The sequence below is a fragment of the Bombus vosnesenskii genome, unplaced genomic scaffold (genome assembly GCF_011952255.1).
Source record: "Bombus vosnesenskii isolate JDL3184/JDL3185 unplaced genomic scaffold, Bvos_JDL3184-5_v1.1 scf7180000016274, whole genome shotgun sequence".
In the NCBI taxonomy this organism is placed as follows: Eukaryota; Metazoa; Arthropoda; class Insecta; order Hymenoptera; family Apidae; genus Bombus; species Bombus vosnesenskii.
Window position 1 is genome coordinate 1,010,136 of NW_022884343.1, and position 12,371 is coordinate 1,022,506.

The 12,371-nt window shown below is 37.4% G+C and overlaps 1 protein-coding gene across 1 annotated transcript in view; it reads left to right on the top strand.

The window, feature by feature from the left end:
- Positions 1–1,571: 1,571 nt before the first annotated feature.
- Positions 1,572–12,371, top strand: part of LOC117242346 (adenylate cyclase type 6) — a 91,395-nt gene continuing 80,595 nt past the window's right edge. Inside the window, exon 1 of the mRNA XM_033508913.1 lies at positions 1,572–1,911. The gene's annotated coding sequence lies outside the window, so the exon portion shown is untranslated. The remainder of the gene's footprint in view (positions 1,912–12,371) is intronic.

Here is a 12,371-nt window from a genome sequence, read left to right on the forward strand (position 1 = left end):
CTATTATATTTAAAATCGACCATATGGCCAAATGTGGTAAACAACCCCATGGGACATGCATTTTAGTCCATTCCCTTTGAACAGAATCGCTTTCGTCGCATTATTCGGCCTTGTGGTTGGTCTTTCTGTGAATCTATGTGACTTTTAGAATTCTCCATCTAAGATCTGCCAAGTCCTTACTGGAATTCCCGCAAAAGCTTAATCCGCAAAGAAACCTGCAATCGATTCTCACTTTCATCTAAATTTCTCCCTCTACAACACCCGGACATCAGTACTCAAACCATTCTCCAACCTAAACTACGTTCGTCGTCGTAGCTTTGCTAAAAACCGCAATGCCCGAGCAAATACAAAGCGTAAATCTTTGGTTCCATAGAACTGTATCCCACTCCAACGCAGGAAATAATTGTTTCCACTTAGTTAATAGGCGTCAGTTCAGCGGCCGTACCAAGACGGACTGGTTAATCTTCAGTCGGGGGTTGCGTGTCTTCGGCTCAGGGCTGTAGGCGTGGGACGCACGTCGAGCCCTGCGCACAGTACGCGTACTGAAAGCCGCGCGGAAGCCGCGCCGGAAGGTTTAGTCTGCGCGCGACACTTGTCCGAGACGCGTCGCGCTCCTCTCCTCCAGAAAGTGTATCCTCACAACGATTCCTTCGTAGAACCACGAGGAATATTTCAATCGAACTCTCGACAAACCTTTCTTCGTTGATCGATCATGGCTTCACACCTGCACCACGGGACACCGTGCGATAATCCTATGGTGGTCCTCTGATTCTAGGGTTGCTGGCATTCTTGAAACTTTCTGGACCGTTTCAGTGAGGAACAGAGATCTCTGTAGAGATACGGAAATAAGTTGGAGAATTGAGTTTTATTTTTCTAGTTACCTGCTGAATTTTTGCAACTTGCTGTCATCCGAAGAATCCAAGATGCAGGAAGTGAATAATTTCGCAATGATTGGCTGAGTTCCAAGAGATCCCGAGCTTCTTGCGATCCTGACAGGGGTCTCACTGTCTGGGGAAACAAAATTTGAAGCTTCTCAGTTCTGCGAATCCTTCGATCATGATTTATCCAGCCGATTCATCAAGGAAGATTCCCAGCGAAACGCTTCTGTGAAGAAGAAGATCTGTCAAAGTATCTCTCTTCGATAGTCTTAAGATATATTCGACAAACTGTTACCTATCGATAATTAGCTGCGAAAAATTGTTGTTGGACGAGAAGATTCGTCAAAGAATCGAGTTTGAAGGGTTTAAGAGGAGTCAGACAGTGGCAGATGAGGCCAAGTCCAGGCAAATCTGTTACCAGGCTGAACATTGAGCGTCGAGGGGCCTTGGCTCGTTTAAGCTGTAATTGCCAAGCTGCTGTATGCAATTGGATCGTTTGTTCCTGTCGTGTGTCCGTGATTGATCCACATTCCTCGTCCAGATCATCGCTTTCTTCTCCGCAGGCCAGCATTCCTCACAGTTTTGGCATCCCATTTCGCCAAATGTACACTTACGCCGAATATTAACATGATCCTTCGTACCAAGCTCTGCAGAGACTCTTCAAAGGCTCCTCAAGACAAACTAAAGTCAAAAGAAAACGCCTCGAAAGACCATTTTTTAGCTTCTGATCGGCTAGAGCTATCGATCCTTTGAGTGAACAGGTGTGGAGGTGGAAATTACGAGGAGGATCTCGTGTGAAATCTCGGAAAGGGACTGGAGTCTGAGTTTGGGGAACGGAGCAAGCAGTTGGTGAGGTTTCGCAAGGATCTGACAAGAAGGGATAGTGATGAAGCTGGAAAAGAGCGCGGCAGATCGGATGGATCTTCGTGGAAGATTGATCAGTCAGTCTGATAAAACGGAGGAGGAATCGTTGTGAAAGGGGCCTAAGAGTGCCGGGAATCAAAAACGTGTCAAGATCGAGCATCGAGCGAAGGTAAGAATGCTCGAGTTTTATCGTCGATTAGCGTGACGATTCGTTGATCGTCCCTCGCGAGCACGCACTCGTTCTGATCGATGATTATGAGCGCCGCTGACCTGTCAGTTACGTCCATCTCTGTTTGGTCATAAAAATCGCAGTTAAAAATTCATCGACAGGAATTTACTTTAGTCGGGTCATTTTTGATCCTTCGTGACCCAGTCGCGTTTGACGTTCGTCTTGTTTCAGCCTCTTTACTTTTACACAGTTTACAAATGGATATATTTAAACCTTTGTGTTAGAGCCTAATGCAACAGCCAGTCGCTAACAAATTTCGTTTCTATTCGATCGGAGATGGAACAAAGTGCCTAGGAAATGTTAATGTGATTGGCGAAAGGACTGCGCAGATACAATTTCTTTCTTCTTATCGTTCGCACGTTTACGTGGAACGATCTAAATATTGCAACTTCGCTCGTTGGCGAATAAATACGATATTACAGAAAACTGTAACAATTTCAAACGAAAATGTCTGTTTTATCGGGTGGACATTTTTTGTTTGAAGTTACAATCAATTTATTTACAAGTATCGATTTTAGACTTTCTTTCGTCCATCATCGTAAATTCGTTCGACTTGGCCGGTTTAGAAAGAACTCGCACGAAACAAAGTTACTCATCGAAACGGTCCCTGTTATTCGACCGAATCATCGAAATTACGCGAAGAAGAAGCGAGTTTCCTTAAAATGTGGAGAACAGTCCGGAGCATGTTCTGTCGTTTCATCCGGCTCTCTAATACTTCAGCCGGTGCTCTAACCCCGTCACGATTATGTCATCGTTTCAGTTCGCCTCGTCAAAGTTACATAGACCTAGACATGGTTGCAGGGGGAAAACCCGGTTTTCGCTGCAATTGGCAGTCGGCTATTCGCGTCTGCGATCATAATGGCCCGAATAAGCAGCGGTAGAACGCGTATGCCTTCGTTCTATTATTGGCTTATGATCGACAACCATAATAACGTCCCTTTCACTACCCTAATTGGTCGATGCTCGTTAAATCCGAGACTCTGTCGTCAACCGTCAAGACAGACTGATCTGAAGCAAACAAGAGACACTGAACATCACAAGGATCATCCTTCGAAAGTGTTGGGATCACTCATCTATCGTTGACAAGGAATATATTTTAATTAGAAAATTATTATTATTCTCTCGATGATAGTAATCGCGGCTACGTATAATAATAGAAAACGTGATTTTGGGTTTGACTCTTACGACCATTTCGAAGGTAAAATTATTTGTTTGCAGAGGTTTCGACACAGAATTGGCAATTAGTAAAAAAAAAAAGAGAGTAAAACCGAGGATAAAAATTCACCTGTCCCAAAAATATGTCGAACAGGTTCAAACGAATTATTTTCGATTTCACATTTACGTTACGTAGCCTGCTGCCAGCGAACATGCCGGCTATATTTTTTCTTCTTTTTTTTTTCTATATTTTTCCAGTTTTCGATAACGATGATGGTCGCGACGATCGATCCGGTTAGAGGTAATCCCCGCCGCCTGCGATTCTTTTATGGCCTCCGATAATATCTGCAAGTGAATCCGAAGGAATATTAAATTTTCGTTAAAAAGATCGTATTGAACGATGTAAGTGAGACAAATTGTCGAGGACAACCGCAACGATCGCACCATTCAGCGGGCATCGGCGCGTAAAATTAAGCGAAGGAAATTCAGAAACGCGCATCGGTGTTTCGTTTCGTTCCGTGGAAACATTTTCGTGTCTCTAAGCGTTTTAAAGATGAAGCTCAGACTCGGCTGCATAGAGCATCCGCTACGCGAAATATGTATACGATATGCAGAGCGTATGCAAGATACAGCAGATATGCATAATGCAAAACGTATGGAATTGTGTTTAAAAGGAACGAAGAGCACAGAATCTACGTCTCGGTTTCATCAGAGAAAAGCGAACGAATTACGCGTTTGATCGGTAGGATACACCGACAGAAACGATTCAGTAGAGGATCTTTGTGATTGCTGTAAGCAATACATCCAGGTTTCTCTAACTATTATATACATCTAACTATACGTCATTTAATTTTGATATTTTTACTATGAAAACAATTCATATGAATAATCTTAACCGCAATGATGAATGAAAACAATTTATGAGAACTTTAACTTAAAAAGGAATGTAATACAACCGTAAGAAATAATTTAATGCTATTAAAGAAGAAAAGCAGATATTGAGATACCATTTGAAAATTAATTTCTTACGGTTGTGTTACTTTCTTTTTTAAGTTAAAGTTCATATAAATCTTTTACTATGAAAACAATTCATATGAACAATCTTAACCACAATGATGAATGAAAACAATTTATGAGAACTTTAACTTAAAAAAGAATGTAATACAACAGTAAGAAATAATTTAATGTTATTAAAGAAGAAAAACAGATATTGAGATATCATTTGTAAATTAATTTCTTACGTTTGTATTACATTCTTTTTTATTTTAAAGTTCATATAAATTTTTTACTATGAAAACAATTTATGTGAACAATCTTAACCGCAATGATAAAGAAAACAATTTGAGTTAAAGTTCATATAAATTTTTTACTATTAAAACAACTCATATGAACAATCTTGACCGCAATGATAAAGAAAACACTTTATATGAACATTAAGTTAAAAAAGAATGTAATACAACCGTAAGAAATAATTTTGGTTATTAAAGAAGAAAAACAGATATTGAGATATCATTTGAAAATTAATTTCTCACGGTTGTATTACATTCTTTTTTATTTTAAAGTTCATATAAATTTTTTACTATTAAAACAACTCATATGAACAATCTTGACCGCAATGATAAAGAAAACACTTTATATGAACATTAAGTTAAAAAAGAATGTAATACAACCGTAAGAAATAATTTTGGTTATTAAAGAAGAAAAACAGATATTGAGATATCATTTGAAAATTAATTTCTCACGGTTGTATTACATTCTTTTTTATTTTAAAGTTCATATAAATTTTTTACTATTAAAACAACTCATATGAACAATCTTGACCGCAATGATAAAGAAAACACTTTATATGAACATTAAGTTAAAAAAGAATGTAATACAACCGTAAGAAATAATTTAATGTTATTAAAGAAGAAAAACAGATATTGAGATATCATTTGAAAATTAATTTCTCACGGTTGTATTACATTCTTTTTTAAGTTAAAGTTCATATAAATTTTTTACTATGAAAACAATTCATATGAACAATCTTAACCGCAATGATGAATGAAAACAATTTATGTGAACTTCAACTTAAAAAAGAATGTAATACAACCGTAAGAAATAATTTAATGTTATTAAAGAAGAAAAACAGATATTGAGATACCATTTGAAAATTAATTTCTTACGATTGTGTTACTTTCTCCTTTGAGTTAAAGTTCGTATAAATTGTTTTCTTATATCTTAATTTTAATACTACAATTAACATTGTATTGCGTTATTATAATATTTCTATCCTATGATTATAGATTATATCGTATTTGTCATATTTAAACGAGGATCCTGCCAACTTATGGTAGCGTATTGCCATAGGTATGCAGTATTGTTCGGTGTAATGCTATTCATGCACCTGTCAGTCATTAATGCCGCCCCCTTGATCCGGGTTTAATATTTAAGCCCGAAACCGAAACCTTTGTCGACCGTTTCCGGTTCGCGTGATTAGCATAATGTTGACCGCCCACGCAGAACTGCAGCTTCCTCTGTTCATTGAAATCTGTTTTCAAGAGTTTTTCACGTTACACGCTGAGGCGAATCCACTTTTACGCTTTCTTACCTTTGCGAATAAATCACCGGGCAAAAATTCTCGTCCCATTAAAATTATAGGGGATTTTTTAATAATTTCGTTACTAATGCTAACTAGGCCGCGGATATTCACGCAAATTTATATTTCTATGAATTTAATCGAGCAAATAAAATTCCGTATATGAAATAGATTAATCTACTGAATATCGTCACGTGCACTTACCAAATATCGTACTTTAGACATTTCGTACGTTTTTGCGTATTACGTGTGTTCGCGTGCCTAGGCATTTTGCTATCTTTAAATTGGCCATAATAGCGTAAACATCCACAGTGTTTTTCTAGAAACAAATCTAAATTTTTGCGGGGTGTATTCAAATTATAGGGAATTTTCTAGTAATTTTGTCATTAAACAAAATTGGACTGCCGATATTCATGCAAATTTATACTTCTACGAATTTAATCGAGGAAATAGAATTGTGTATATGAAATTGTTTAATCTACTGAATATTATACTAAATATCATTCTTTAGATATTTCATATATCTTCACGTATATTATGTGCATTCTATACGTTTTTATACCTTTAAATTGTCTATAAATACCTAAGTTAATTGTAATAAATACATAACCTAAAAATTGTCTAATATGCGCAAACAATCCGCGGTGTAATCATAATGTACAGAGAATTAGATTATTCTCTTGAATACTTCGAGATTGAATTTTAAGACGTTGATATTTAGATGACCGAGTTATCCACGTGCGCGTGTGACCATAAAGAAGGCAGGGAAAAGATTAGCGTCAGACGAGTTGATTTTTACGATCGTGTCGAGATGAAAGGGATGATATCGATGTACGAGTCGTTATTCCTTTCGACACGTTGGTTTTCTCAAATCTCATCCGGATTCTTCGAGGATCAGCAGTTACCCAAGAGCTCAGCAAGCTGTCCTATTCCCTCGGATAAACGTCGTTCACTGAATTTCGATCGACTGCGAATGAAATTATAATAACTCGCAAAATTGTAACCTCTCGAGTTATATGTATGAGGAGAAAGCAGCAGCAAAAGTAATTTCTAGAAGATTTTTCCAAAGGAACGCGATAACGTAGATTGAATTATAAAATCTGATTTTTCCAAATTTTCCGAAGTTTCGTAACTTTCCCCTAATTTTTGTTTCTCTATCGGAAAACTTATTCCAAATTTTCCCTACATTGGACAAATATCCCTTTGCAGTTTTATATTTGAGAAATTTTCTTTTCAATTTCCCTGTATTCCGAAAATTTTCCTTCGGAATTTTCCCTATATTTGGAGAAAACAACGACGAAAGCACCTTTCTAAAAAAATTTCACAGAAACAATGACGAAATTCTACTAACTAAAAGTACCGAAATAAATTCCCCAGATATATTTGAGGAAATCAGTGTTAAAAAGCTACTTCGAAGAATCTGTCGTAAGAACAGTGATAAATTCTGAAGAAGTTTGTACAGAGTAGCAAACAATTTAATGGACCGCCTATAAACTTGCCGCATACTTTTACGGCACGACAATTTCCATAGACTTATCAAACTTTTACTAAGATTTCGCCGAGGGGAGGCTGTTTTTCAAAGTTACGTAAATATTACTAGACGATTGATCGAGACGTCGCGTGACGGTAATTTAGAAGCAGATCGGATTGGCAGTGAGTGAAGAGAACGTTTCTTGTGTCTCGGCCAGTGGAATAGGGCGGCCTTTAATCAGACGACGCGACGCTTCCTCCGCGACCATGAAGGTACCTGCGCTGGTTGTCGTTCGATCTTAATTGGCACTGGTTACGTGAACATGAATAAATAAACACGTGCTACCTGATTCCTCCTATTCTCCGCTTTTCATCACCGTCGTCCACTCTTATCGTAAAAATAACTGAAATACAACCTTCGACAAGATATATCGATAATATAGATTTTTGTCGTATCTCCAACTACTTCAAACCTAATCCATAGCTAATTTAAGTTTTGCAATGTCAAACTTTTTTTTTTTAAATATATCAATCGGAATTCAATTTCCAGTTTTCCCGTTTCACGAATTAAATCAAACCAGGCCAGAGTCAAATTAACCCTAGTTTCTGTAATTTCTTCTTTTGAGACGACGATGAAGGATAGTTGTACTAATTGAAATGCGATACTCTTTTCTCGTGTCTCGAGTTAGCTGAAACCTAATTTAGTGTAATTACATAGATTTTAGTAAAAAGATAACTGTTGCTTTGATTATTCATTTGTTAGGCGAGAGAAATGGCATTTGTAGGGACATTTGCTAGTTACCATTCTCATCTAGGGGTCTCCAGGGAAATTACTAACTGTACAGCTAGCATGCCCAATTTTGAGGATCGTTATTTGCTATGTTGAATAGCACACGATACGAGAATTTCGATCGCCCATTTTCAGTGCTGTCAATTAATCGTACCTTTTGTGAGCCAGTGCAGGTTTGATCGATTCCACCTGCTGCTTTTCCACCGTTCCCCAATCTACTCTGCAATTAGGCTCGTTGTAACCAAACATAACAACGAGAAAATTAAACTTGTTCATTGTTAGGGGAAGGGTCTAGGGACTTGTTTAAAGTCCAAGACGAGGAATATGCGGTGAACGATTTTTGAGCTGTGGAATTCTTCTTCTTAGGTCTCGAACGATAGATATCGAACGATAATCGAAGATATTTAACCACTTCGTTTAGTCCTTGACAATCTCTTTTATAATCAAATCTCGTGTTTTGGACGCAGAGTCGTGTGTAATTGGAGGACAGCAATCAAACGAGTGTACTGATTCGTGCAACACGAGCAGAATATTTTTATTTTTATCGTACGGGTATACAGAGAAATTCGTCGAGGAAATAGCGACACAGAAAAATAATGAATAATCTGTAACGAAACACCGAAACGCTTCGATAGGCGATGACAATCAACCCTATGCAAACAACTGCACTATTAACGTGATTATGCGAAACATTAAAGTAACGTAGCTTTAACGTAGCTCAAACAACATCATTCCGATCATAGCGAGTGAAATTTTGAAAAGATCCCTGCAAAGTTGCTCAAATCAAAATTTTCTAAACAATGACCAACATTCGAGCAATCAAAAACTCGTGAGGGGACTAGTAACATTTTTAAAAAATTCCTCATCTTCCCAAAAATTCTCAAACCAAAATCTCAATAATCAAAATCCTAAAATTCAATATTAAAAGGTCAAGAGGAGTAGAAAATCGCGTCGTCTTGGATCAACGAAGACGAGGATCGAAGTGTTCAGAGGAAATTGTGGTTTCTAGTAAAATTTGCCAACCCAGACATTGGGTTGCCAGTGTTTGTCGTGGAAAATGATCGAACTAGGGACTTCGTTATACTCTATCGATTATCGTTAACCACTAGCTGAGATTTTCGTGGCGTCATTACCGACCAAAACCGCAATACCTCTGAATTCAGTGTACATACTCACGGGGGGGCCCAGGATAATTGTAGGCGTGATGACATTCGATTTGTTGCCCTACGGCAACCGGAAGTCGAGTTGCCCTTTCGACTAATTGCCATGGATTCTCTGTGATTGGAACTATAACAACGATGTATTACTACGTACATGTCGCTAAGGAATATCAATTTACGCGGGTGCATCGATCTGTTCTAATCAATTATCGATGTATTATTAGATCTATGCAAAAGTTCTAGTACTCTTTTCAAGCGTTTGCGTATAGTTACTTTTAATCGATCTAATTTCCCCTACTTTTCGCGCAATTGTTTGGTTGGCACTGATCTATCTGAAACGCCAACTTCATGATCGATTAGTGACGATCACCATAACCTCAAAAAACAGCAGCGACCACGATACAACGCTAGGAATCTACTTACGTAAAAACAAGTATGCATTTCCGTTGAAAAAAATAATGCAATTGTTTATTGCATTGCACCGCTGCACTAAAAAGAAATGAAAAAAGAACACGGTCCTACGGATGTATATTTTTCAACCATTCATCTTACTCCTTTGACATTTTTCTATAACTATATATCGGTAACGTATATCATGGAATAGCTGCGTGGGCTATCCTCTATATTATCAATAAAGGTTTTCAAATGAAAAGATTAATATGTATCGCGAATACAATATTTCCAATATTTATTGACCAATTGCATTTGAGAATCTCGAAATATTGGCAATATTACTCATTGCCTGAGGACAACCTTAAAAAAGTTAAAAAGTGAATTTTTCCTCTCACTATATCGAAACAGATTTTGTAACAACGTGTAGAGAGTTTCAGAGTTCAATTTGAAATTTTAATAAAGCTATCCAAGTTTTCCCTTGTTTTTCTTCTTCCAGGATGATGACACCGCGATAACGAGATACCTGGAACTCGATTTTGCGTCGTTTCACCCGATTGCGATAATTAGCCCAATTTCCTACAATTTTTTCATTGATCCCTGACGAGGTAATGGGAATTGTATGGTATGCTAGTCCCTGTCCTCGTTTATTACGTAATTGTGTGTCAACGATGGATGCTGTTCTGATTGCTTGATCGCATGGGCATGGGACACACTTGTTGAACACACGTTCGATACTTATCCCATAAGCCGCTTGATTTCATTTTCAACCATTTCCTTCTTACTACCGTACCCGACATTAAACACACATATAATTACTATACTAAACGTTACAATTCTTATCATTATATTATTAGACGATTGATGTTTATCGGATGGAGAACAAATTTCTAAGCGTCTCTTTAATAAATATTTTTATCTTTGCAGATGTATCATTGTTCATAATTGTAATTCAGTATGTAAATGTGATACAACAGGAATGACAAAAACGTGGTACTACGTGTTTTTAGTACATTTACCACACTACTTCTATTTCACTGAACGATTGCAACTTTTTAAAGGTAATCTCACGAATAAGTACTCTTCTATCTTCTTGCTAAATAAATAAATAAATAAATAAATAATGCGAGAATTTTAAAGGGATAGCTCCTTTATGCAAATGTTTCGGCAGTATAGAAAGCGGCTAGTAAATTTTTTTCTCCGAGTTTCTTGGGTTATTGTGCAACGTCGGGGCGACACGAAGGACAAATTGGAATCTCTGAATGGCCCTCGAGAACACTCGACAGCGGCTCGCCTTTGCCACTCGATATCGAAAATCCTTTTTTCTCTATTCTACTCTACCAATCGAGCCTCAGGTCCGCAGACAATTCTTCCGTTCGTCCACGGCTGTTCGCTGTTCTTTAAAACGTTTCCTCGCTATTACATCTCCCTTTTCATGGATTATTTCACGAAATAAGTAGGAGACAAATTGTTCCCGACACTCATAGACCCAGTTTGCAAGATGACCTTAAGATACTTGTTTACGAGAAAACAAATCACTGTTCCAAATATCCGAGTACTTTTATTCTTAGATTCTTAAATTTTCGATAGACGCAATATGTAGCCAAAAAGCGAGGTTAAGTATATTAAAAGAATATACAAATTTAGAAGAAAGCTGCCTACTTATTTAATCGTTTGAGGAAACTTTGACACCATCTATTCTTTAGTTTTCCGTTATTATAATTAGTTTAATGGCACACGGACTCGAAAAATGAGGTTAGGTTACTTGACCCTTTAAAACATGGTGGTTATGCTGAAAGTTTCAGATTGCAATTTTCATGCTCGTACTATTCGAACCAGTTAAGACTTGAAATATACATGTAAGATAGACTTCAAATTTAGACATCGTGTGCTATCTAGGTTTCAATTCCAAATTTGTAAGATACGATAGAATCTGGATTTGTTTTAGGAAATAAAGATTCTAAATTGATCGATCCCCTATTCTCACAAACTATAGCTATGCAACTATACTAGATTGCAATTATGCAATATTAAATTTTACTCGCAATATTGCAACTGAAAATTCAATGATTCATAATCAACTGCCCTCATTCACAGAGAAAGCATGAGAACTGAAAAATGAGTTATCGTCAAAGATAATAATACGAGAACCATTTTCCAGACCAGGCTAATGTCTATACGCTGTAGTGCAGGTAACTGATGGACGAAAATCGATTCAAGACACGCGGCGTGCGTTAATTTTTAACGCCACTTCGTTTCCTCGTGCATAGCGCCATTTGAAAACGGATGTCGAATCGTTTCTTTATTTTAGAAGGGAGAGATTAATGCAAGACGCAGAAAATATCAGCCAAGTATTAAGGTATCTGTAGCGCGACAATATTCCTTAAAAGTAAAGCCAAATTTATACTTCTCCAAATTTTCTCCAAAGTGTCACAGTGTAAAGTCGGCTTAAGTCTCACTGTCCACGCGGCAACGTCGCGTCGCTTCGTAAAGGCGCAAGCGTGGTCCATTAAGCCAGCTACACACTTTTCGGTAAGTCTGTCAGTTACAAAGTTCCCTAAACGGTCCCTACCCGCGATCGTGTGAACCTATTACATGTGCCTACTTATTCCTATGGTACTTTAGCAAGAGTAACTATACCTACACGTGTTATACGACCATACGTTGAACGATGTGTACGAATAAATGTTATTTATTTTCTTTACTGTACTTGCTCTATCCGCAGAAGTGCCAAACTCTTTTAATTCGACTACTAACTTTGAATACGACGTTTCTTTCTCTACACGATGGTAATCTTTGGATTTCAAGTTCCGCAAGCACGGTTCGCCTCTGTAAATTTCTAATAATTCTTCCAAAA